At 36.9% G+C, this 10,358-nt stretch overlaps 1 long non-coding RNA gene across 2 annotated transcripts in view; it reads left to right on the top strand.

The window, feature by feature from the left end:
• Positions 1 to 6,188, top strand: part of LOC118145489 (uncharacterized) — a 119,368-nt gene extending 113,180 nt beyond the window's left edge. Inside the window, exons 4-5 of one of the 2 annotated variants that reach the window (XR_013523388.1) lie at positions 967 to 1,161; positions 3,325 to 6,188. This is a non-coding gene — a long non-coding RNA (uncharacterized LOC118145489). Of the gene's footprint in view, positions 1 to 966 lie in introns of both variants that reach the window. The other variant, XR_013523387.1, reaches the window with a different exon arrangement.
• Positions 6,189 to 10,358: the final 4,170 nt, after the last annotated feature.

Raw genomic sequence — 10,358 nt, forward strand, 5'->3', positions numbered from 1 at the left:
ATTTATAGCTTCTCCTGTAACCTGTTTAGTATGTGTGTTTAGCCAACCTGTTCAGCATAAAGCTCCTATTCTAACCCTTTCTTCTTCAAAAACTGTTTCTGATCTTGGCCAGAGGCTGTTCCCCAGCCTACAGGATGGCCACCTTGTAGACTGTAACCCTTCTGAAGAAATAATCTCTCTCTGCTTTCCAAATTTGTAGATCTTGATAATTTAAGTATTTTTTTTTCTTGTCTTTTATTGAGATGAGATGTCTCTCTGTTGCTCAGGCTGGAGTGCAGGGCACAATCATGTCTCACTGCAGCCTCAACCTCCCAGGCCAAAGCCATCCTCCCACCTCAGTCTCCTATGTAGCTATGACTACAGCCATGTGCAACCACACCTGGCTAATTTTTTCCATTTTTTATAGATAAAGGGCCTCACTATATTGCCGTGGCTTGTCTCAAATTTCTGAGCTTAAGTAATCCTCCTGCTCATCTTCCCAAAGTGCTGAGATTATAGATGCACCCCCACATCTATCTGTTCTGATTTTTAAAAACTTAATCATATATAGTTATATAATGTTTACTACATATACATATACATGTAGAAAAGAGCCAGAAAAAGTATATATGTGCAGTAGAATGAAATTAATAATATATACTTAATGTGTACAATTTGATGTTTGTGCATATATATATGCATACACACACATACATATATTTATATATTTTTATATATTTGTATATATATAAATACACACACACACACACACACATAAAACTATGGCTACAAATCTAAATAATAATCATTTCCACTTCACCATGGTAGTAACATCATTAGTCTGTCCTAAATCTCTGTCTTTGTTTCTTTTTTGACCTGCCCTGATTTACTTCAAGGATATCTGAAACTACTTTTTCTCCTTTCCCCCTACACACAGAAAGCAAATCCTATGCTACCTGGCTCTACCTTCTGCTTTGCTTGTTTCAGGGCTGGTTAAATGGGGCTCTAAATTTTTAAATGTGTAAGTTCCAGAATCACAGAAACCTTAGAAGGTATTGAACAGCTAAAGCTTTGAAGCAACGAGACTTTAGATCCTCTCTCCTCATTCCTGTTTTCCTCATCATAAAAGCCTTTTCAAGAAGCAGAAGAATGATGAAAGAGATGGGGCCAACCATCTCAGAGGTGGGTTGTTGTAAAGCATAATGTAGAATTTAGATTCTATTTCTCTCAGCCCCTCTGCTCATTCCACCTCATCTGGCTTCAATCCCAGCTTCTTGTTCTTGTTTTATTTCCCTTCTGCTGTTTCTTTCTTTGAGTTGCATTTCTGGTGCCAGGTGGGAACAACAGCTGAGCACTGTGGAGGTGGCAGATACAGAGAGCTCCATTGCAGCCACCATGATGGATGGCATCTATAGAGAAAAATCCACAAAAGTGGTTGACTTTTCACATGAATCTGCAGTTTCTTCCAAAAAAGTGAAATTTTATCAAATGGTAAAGTAAGACAACGGCCTCCTCCAGAAGTGAGTTCTAGACAGGTCAAAACAACACTGAATCAGACCTGGGACAAATTCCTCATTGAATGGATCTTAGTTAAATTCTGATTTCAGTTTTTTAGTCTTTAGAGTAGAGATTAGTTACGTATGATTAGTATTTTTAAAAGTTAGCTACAGCTCAAGCGATATCTGGGAGGTTGTGAAAAGGTCATTGATTCACTTGTCAACAAATATTTACTGGCTATTGCGTGCTAGACAATTGCTGGACTTCAACATTGTTATTAATATGTGGGCCATAGAGCACTATAGCTAAACTCTAATGTATGCTCCCCTGAGCTCTGGGAAATATTTCCTATTAGATTCACATTTCTTAAGAGAAAAATGGCATATATTTCTAAACTATCATTAAGCATTGTTGCTGAAGCCAGCTGAACATCTGCAAGATGACTGGCACATGACAAGGGCATCAGTGATGCATCATGGTTTTTGGGTAATGTCTCAGGGGGCTTACTGATTATCACATCTAGAGATATCTTATCAACTTAGTGGAAATGTTGACAGATGCATGATGAAAGTATTGCACATATTTCTTAAAATGAAGTTATATAGAAACAACAGTGAAATCTAAATGATAAATAGTAACTCTACTTTTTTACACGTTGACATTTCAAAAGCAACTTACTTGTTTAAACTGGTCTCAGTTGAGCCTTCTTGCACAACTGCCATGAATTGCAAATATCCTAATAGCCCAAGAAACATTAATCCAGAGGTCTAATTTATCTTGTGGACAAGCTTGACCATGCTATTTGATGTACTAACAATTCTCTGTAAGGATAGTTGCTACACAATATCCATTATGGCAGAAACCTGGCTACCAGAACCAACTTGCTCATTTGAATAAGATTTCAGAGCCTGAAATCATCTAGTCTGACCCATGCTTTTTTTTTAATGACACAGTGTAGACCCAGAAAAGTTATTTGTGGACTTTAGCTTTTGCAGAAAATAGAAGGTGCGCCTTTTCCTGAAATGTAATTGCATTAGCAAACACAGCCTATAGACAAAAAATGAGTTCTTGGTTTTCATGTTCCTTCTTTCTCTTTCATTTCTTCTCTCTCTCTCTGTCTGTCTCTCTCTCTCCTCGCTTGTATTCTTCTTCTCTCCTTTCTGTCTACCTTGTTCAAAAATATTTTTTTGGCTTATATTTGAGTAGAACAGTATGAAAATGGTATCAGGACAACAAAATATATAAATGCGAAACACTGCAGTTTGTGTCACCTAGCGCAGTAACGAATGTTACTGAAAGAGATTTTCTATCATTTGTAGCTATTCTTTAAGATTGCATTTTGACATTTTTTTCAAACATTAACAGCTTGCAACCCATTAGTGTGTCAATAATATAAGCTGAATTTTAAGATACAGAAAAGAAAAAAGGGGCATTCACTGAGTTCTTTGCATCTCCCTTTAAAGCAGAAATAGGCAAGAAATAAAGCAAGACAGAAACTTTGTAAGAATTTATATGCAATTGGGGTCAGACTTTTATTAGTGATACATGAATGAGGTATTTCAGAATATTTTTATAAAACAGAAAAAAACACATTGTGAGGCATGAATTCAAAAGCCTCCTGAAAAAATAAAACCAGATTATTATGGTTTAGCTATCCACTCCTCTGCTAATGCATACTACCACCCCCACTTTGCTTTTCTCCTTCCTTCCTTCCCTCCCTCCCTCCCTCCCTCCCTTCCTTCCTTCCTTCTGTTCCTCCTCTCTCAATTTTTTGGTTTCACTCTCCTTTTATTCTCCTTATAGTAGGAGATTTTAAGTTTTAATTGTGCCATTCTGTACTTCACACAGAAGTTTGTGAAATGAAGTTGTGGATAGTTAACAGCAAGGTTCCCAGAAGTAACAAGATGGAATCAGTTCATCCCAAACACTTCGATGTCCAGCTTCTCAGGAAAATAATTGGATCCTTTGCAAATGAGCACCATTGCTAGTCATAATTGGCTACTTCATCCTAGGGAAGAGATAAGTAGTCCAAGAATTTGAGATGATGCTCAGCGTGTGAGTATTTCTTGGCTTATAGCACTAGGAAAGGAAGTATAAGGCTTGGAAGTTATAACCCTTAATTTATAGATCCAGGCATCAAGTTAAGAGGTCAGTCACTTTGGAGTTATTAAAATCAAATATATCATTAAGGCAATCTCATACTCTACCAACAGGTAACTTTAGTTAGCCCTGGAGAAAGAGAGAAGGAGGGAAAGAGAAAATGAAAAAGAAAAGGAAAGGAATATTGGGAAAGACAGCATGGGGCACAGTACAAACTGAAATTAAAATTCCCAATTAATGTGTGGCCATGATGTTAGAGTATGTATGAAAGAGACAGAGATAAATTGGATTATATAGACTCTCACTGAAATATAACACCCTCAATTAGAAGTACCTCTTCTTACCCCTTTGACATTTTCTACATTTCATAGTTTGCTATTCTCTTGGTTTTTCCACTTCATTATAATGTTTGAGGCATCTTTTTTTATTTAAAAAAGGGAAAAGGATTTTTGAACTTCACCTTGAGTGTTTCATCGGAAAAATAAGAGAGAACTCAATGGATATGCTAAAGAAGTACTGCTAGAGAGAGCGGCTTAAGGTTGTGCCCTCAAACTTCGACTGAATAAGACTTTCTTCAGATAAATCACAAATCAGTGCAGTCCTTTCTCAAGTGGAGAATAAGACTATGTCCATATTTTAGTGTTACAGATATTTTCTTTACCTCTATGGGTTTGTTCTCTTTCCTAAAACAGAATAGTGTTTTTAATTCATTAACAAACATTTAAAAATCATTTCTGAGCCTGGATTTTAGATTAGCTAATTCTCAATGCAAATATGCTTTTCTAAATTCTTTTATTGAAGATTCAGTAATGTCTTTGCAAGTGGGACACTTTAGGGAGAGACAAGCTTCAGTGGCAAGCTATGGCTTTTATTATTTGAATTTAGATATGTTATTTAACTTCGTTAGACACACTTTTCTCAACTATAATATGTAGTATTAAATCAGCTCACCTCATGGTGTTGATATAAAAACTAACAAAGTGGGACCTCAGCATAGCCATCATTGGAACCATTTCCACAATCTATACCCAGCTAACTTGTTGCACACATTTTATTCTAGTGCAATAATCTCAAATGGAGATCTTCAGATACACCCTGATAGGAGTTGGATATCGTAACTCTTAGAAGGATGAGATGGATTCTTCTGCTATGGTCTGCTAGAGGAATTGCTGCATGCATTCCAGAGCTTACCTATTTGGTAAGACAAGAAATTATTAGGCAAACATTAGCACTTCCAGCTTTTCTAATAAGTCAGAGAGGGAGAGAAGTTTTTATTTCTTTAAGTGACCTACCCCATTTTTCCATCTCCATATCTCATTCCTCAGAGTCTCAGACTCTGTGCTATATTGGTTTCTTTGCCTGGAAATTAATTAAAAGGATCATTAAATTCAGCCTTCAGACTCCTTGATCTGTCTTCCTTTACTCAACAAACATTAGCTACCTACCACCACCTGTACTCTGTAGAATGGAATAGTCTGTATAAGTTGTGTTTAGGCTATATGAAATTACAAAGTGTTTAGGGGAAAACTGTCTTTTAATAGGACTCTTCTTTGGATGGAGTCCTAGTGTCAGTGAAGATTCAGTCCATGTTAGTACCCCAGGCAGGCTAGTAGTCTGGTACCCTTTAAACTTATATTCCATTAATACTTGAACACTTATTTATAGGAAAGGATACATGCTGTGTGGGGTATGGGGAGAGGTTGGCAAAGAAAGACCATTATTTATAGCTTTCAGGCTCTCTCTTATTATACCAAGAAACTCAGCTCAGGTCCCAGAGGTGCAAACTCACTACACATTGTAAATGTGCAGCTGACCATACACAGTCTCTTCAGAAGAAAGTTTTAACAGTCCTTGCTCTTTGTATGCAATTTGGGTTGTCACCAACATCCTCCTGAAATAAGATGCTTATCAAATAGTCCTTCGAATAATTTAAGAGTATTCTTGATAAGTCAATTTTATTACATTTCCAGTATTTATTTGTGTGGGTCTCTATACGAGAACTGCCATGTTTTAAAGTAATATATTGCCATTGAATGCATTTGACTAGTTGGCCACTCTTATTAGCTATGTTTGCAATATTATTAAACCATTAGTTCCTTTTACAAAAATGCAAAATTAAGAGCTGCCAACATTTCCTTGCTCAGTAAGCCCTTGTCTCCTCACAGCCAATCAGAATGAATTAGAAGTGTTTTAGTTATTCCTTGGTTTTTTCTCAGTAGTTCAAGGCCTTTACATTCAATCAGAACGCCTGAGAGTCAATTTAGAACAGTTTGAGAACAGTTCTCCATTCTTTTACTCCTCTCAAAATCTCCCATTTTGCACCTTTGAATATTACAAACCTTCAAGATACAACACAGCTAAGGGGAGGCGAAGGGGAGGCATGGAGTGTCCTGTTTCACTTTGTTTGTTCGAGTCCGAAGGATAGAAGATCAGAATCAAGAATCACATTCAAAACATGATCAGTTAAGAAGTTTGGGGTTTTCATGCACAATGCCTAGAAGAAAAGCAAAAGACTACTTCAAAATAATTCAGAAGTTCAACACAGGATCTGTCAATAGAGTTGCTAGATGATCACCTAACCCCATGAAGTAAAAGGACTGGAAATTGGCAACTAGTGGCAATCAATTGGCAAAAGTAATATATTGCCAATTGCTTAATACTAGTGGTATTAAGCCTGCCTTCCTTTTGTAAGCCTTGGGGAAGTCTTAGGAAGTGTTCAGAAGCTGTGAGCTAGGTCAAAAGCAGTGTAAACACTGTATCGGCTATCAAGCACTGGTTCTAGAGTAGTCCACTCAAAGATGAGAAAATTAGAAAAAGGCCTGATGTTATGAATATATTCTAAAACATAAAAGGACATTTGCAGACCAGAGATTAAAATAACTTACCGTAGAAAATAGAAAACCACTTTATGCATCTACATGTGTTATTACTACAACAAGAAACAGTCTCGTTTGGTTTTAAGTGAGCCTAATTTAAGCTGCACTCTTCTTTCCTCTCTTTGTTTAGAAAGAATTGAGAAGCAGACACAGACATTAAACTTTGTCAGTAAGCTAAACTGGAAGAAAGGACTTAGCACAAGCTATGTCCTAATCTTTCCTGCCATCTGTTTATTTAAGCTCAGATCTTGAGAAGCCCATCTGAGGACAAGTATAGATCCAAACAGAAAATACTACTTATCAAAAATCACGTCTTTCCTGTTGCAGAGTAGAAATGAACAAAATCAATAAATCTCCAAGGCTCATACAATTTTAACAAACAGGTTTGGCCAACACAAAAGAGAAATGAAAACCAACAGATGTCCCCCACCAATCCAAGTAACTCATTTCTCCTCCACGGAAAGAAAAAAGGAATGGAGAAAGATGGGGAAAGGAGTAAAACAGCATCAGGGAGAGCAGAGAAATAGACATTCCATTGTAACTGTCCTTTTAACCAATTTTGGGGAAGAAGGTTGCTGGAATTTCGGTAACTGACCCTCCAAACCTCATGTTCCAATTTGACCCACAGTGTGGGGAGTGGAGCCTAACGAGAGATCTTTGGGTCAGCGGGCAGATACCTCATGAATGCCTTTGTGTCATTCTTGCAGAAATGAGTGAATTCTTGCTCTATTAGTTCTCATGAGAGTTCCCTCAAGACCTGGTTGTTAAAAAGAGCCTGGAACCTCTTCCCTCCCTTCCTCTCTTGCTTTGTGATCTTCACATCCTGACTCTCCTTTACCTTCCACTGTGAGTGGAAGTTTTCTAAGGCTCTCACAAGAAGCAAATGTCAGTGCTATGCTTCTTTTACAGCCTTCAGAGCCCCAAGAACAAATAGGTCTCTTCTTTTTAAATGACCCAGCCATAGCTATTTTGTTTTAGCAACTCAGGTGGGCTAAAACAGAGGTCAAATGACTATAGGAGTATTCTGCCACCGTTTTCACGAGATGGCTACCCCCAAACTTGATCATGGACACTTTGGGACACTTCTGGGACTACCGGTAGGCAGAGTGTATTTTACCTCCAGAAAACTATAGAATGAATTATTCAATATGTATTAACAAATTTCCCACGTTCTACACCAAACTCAAAGATGAACAGTTATTCACTATTTACTTCCTATCTCAAATTATGTCTAGCCACATTCATCTTCAATGCTCTTAGAGGTTCTGTTTAAGACTAACTGATAAAATAAGATAATTACTATAAAATTTCACACAGCATAGAGATGCCCCAAAATCCTAATGAAATCCTTTCTTCACATAAAATTACTAGGGATAAGCACATTGAAGGTTTTAAATCCCTTTGCTGTTGTAAATTCATGTCCAAAGGAAAATTATCATGTTTTTGTGAGTTAAAGTACAAAAGTAATTCAACTCTCTGAAGCTGTCCAAATAAATGAAAGTCCTTCCCATTTTAAAAATTATTATTCTATTGTGTCCTAGCTAGATGACTTCCTCTTGCCTAAAAGGAGTTGAAGTTTGGCCATCATTTGTCCCATCACTGTCTTCCACTGCAGTGGGCCAAGGGTGTTATGACAAATTACAGCACACTGGTGGCTTAAACAAAAAACTGTATCCTTTTTCTTGTAACTCTAGAGGCTAGAATTCCGTGGTCAAAATGTTGGTAGGTTGGTTTCTTCTAAGGCTTTTCTCTTTCTCACTGTGTCCTCCCATAGTCATCCCTCTGTCTCTGCACTTGTCCTTTGTGTGTTCAGATTTCTTCTTCGTGTAAAGGACCAGCCACATTGGATTAGGGTCCACTCTAAAGACTGCATTTTAACTTAATAACCTCTAAAATTTTATCTACAAGTTTATACATGCTCAGGGACTGGGTGTTATAACTTCAACATATCAATTTTGGGGGAACACATTTTATGCCCACAGCAGTGTCATCTTTCAAGATTCTGGAAATTTAATTAATTCCATGCCAACTCCAGTGGATCCAAAGTGATCTGAAGACAGACAAAATTGATGCCCAACTCCCAGATAATAATTTTTTTTAAAAAAAGCAAGAAAGTCCCCATCACCTATAGCAATTTATTTAGGATGTGTCATTTTGTTCTTGAAATTCAGCATTTACTGTGGCTAAGGTCTATTGAAGGGACTCAGTGGGGGCTAAGAGGAGGCAGATAGAGTTCCTTGTATTAGATTTTCTAGAATGCCAGTCAACTTAAGTCTCCCTGAGGACTATAGCCTTGAGGTTATTTTTACCTGGGAGAAATCTACTATAAATAGCTTATTACCATTTGTTTGCCATTTGTCTAGGGGAAAATTGCAATTATATATACTATCTCTTCAGGCAGAGTGACCTTCAAGAGAATTATACTTTATTAGCTCTTAAAATTTACAAACGTGGCAGCTACTTCTTGAGCTACTGTTTATTCTCATTCTGAATATTAAAAAATTCTTGGTTCCCATTTTCTCTGTGGTCCCCACGTTTCTGGCACCTCCATGATAAATTGAGGGAGTCTCTATGTGGCAGAAGCATCCTCAGATTCTTTTGCGAGTGGGCATTTTTTGCCTTTGCCAGCAGTCTGCACCTCTTGCTATAATCACTTAAGCCTAAGAAATCTGTTTCCTACATAGTTTCCAAACTATTGCTGCTGCCTTGGAAGCTAGAGTTCTCTGGAGGACCGGCAGTTCTGCTTATGCTCCTCAGACATTGTCTCTCCAGCCTTTCAGTGTTTCAGTGAGCAGCGTTTGCTTTTGCTTCAGCTTTTCCTTAAGTAGTGGCAAATGCCTCTAGGATTCTGCTTTCTTCTTCTATCACTCTACAGTTTCAGAAAGTTCACCCACTTGACTTTCTAACCGCTGACCCTGTTTATTTGGTCTCTTTTTATCTTTATTTTATATCTGGCTAGAGCTGTTTGCTAGATGTGAGTGTCTTATTTTTTACTACTTTTCCTCTGCTCTCTGTCACTGATTTTGTTTTTCCTTAGATTTTATTTTTCAATAAGATCTAGTAAGATTTCAAAATAAGCTATATGAAACTAATAAGTTCTCAGTCTGTCAAAAAACATCTGTAATTCCCCATATTGAATTGAATCATCCTGTCTGATGAGTAGTCTCCTGTCTGATAGCAAATAACCCAGACTTAGTGTTAGACAAAGCATTCTATATTAAAGGAGGGAGATGTGTTTGTTAACAAAACAAAATCAAGGTAATCACATATTTCTCCAGCACAGAAAGCCAATGGAGGATGTGCACATGCTTTCAAAAGACACAGGGTTCAACTCTATGTTGAGTAGAAGTTCATTTGTTAAGACATTTTCACTGATTCAAGATCCCAGTAACTTTGCTGCCCAGAAGAACCCCAGAAAGCATTGATTCAAAGAGCTACTTGAGTCAACCAGAAGAAGATAAACTAAAAATATTGAGCTGGGTAGTAAAACACCAGAATAGTGCGATGACTCCTAGAAGCAGGTAAATATATACAATTTAGGGTTATACAAAACCCAAAAATTTTTTGCGGAAAAGCATGCCAAATGAAAATAAAATAAAGCAAAACATAACTTTGCCATTATCTAGGGGTTTAACTCCAAAATATATGAGATTTCAGAATCTAATGGTAAGAGGGAATAATACTATATTAATAATCAAAATATTCATTTATAATAAGGAAGCACCACAGTCACTAGATTATTCCCTAGCTTTACAAAAAGGATAAACTATGATTAAATGAGATTTTTAAAGTAAATATAATTACCAGTAAAGTGTTCAAACAGCACATAAAACTAAAAAACCAGGAAAATAATCAACCCATGAAGTCAATCTTGAAAAATAAATACATTTTATGTATGTTCTAGTA

Source organism: Callithrix jacchus, chromosome 10 (genome assembly GCF_049354715.1).
Source record: "Callithrix jacchus isolate 240 chromosome 10, calJac240_pri, whole genome shotgun sequence".
Lineage (NCBI taxonomy): Eukaryota > Metazoa > Chordata > Mammalia > Primates > Cebidae > Callithrix > Callithrix jacchus.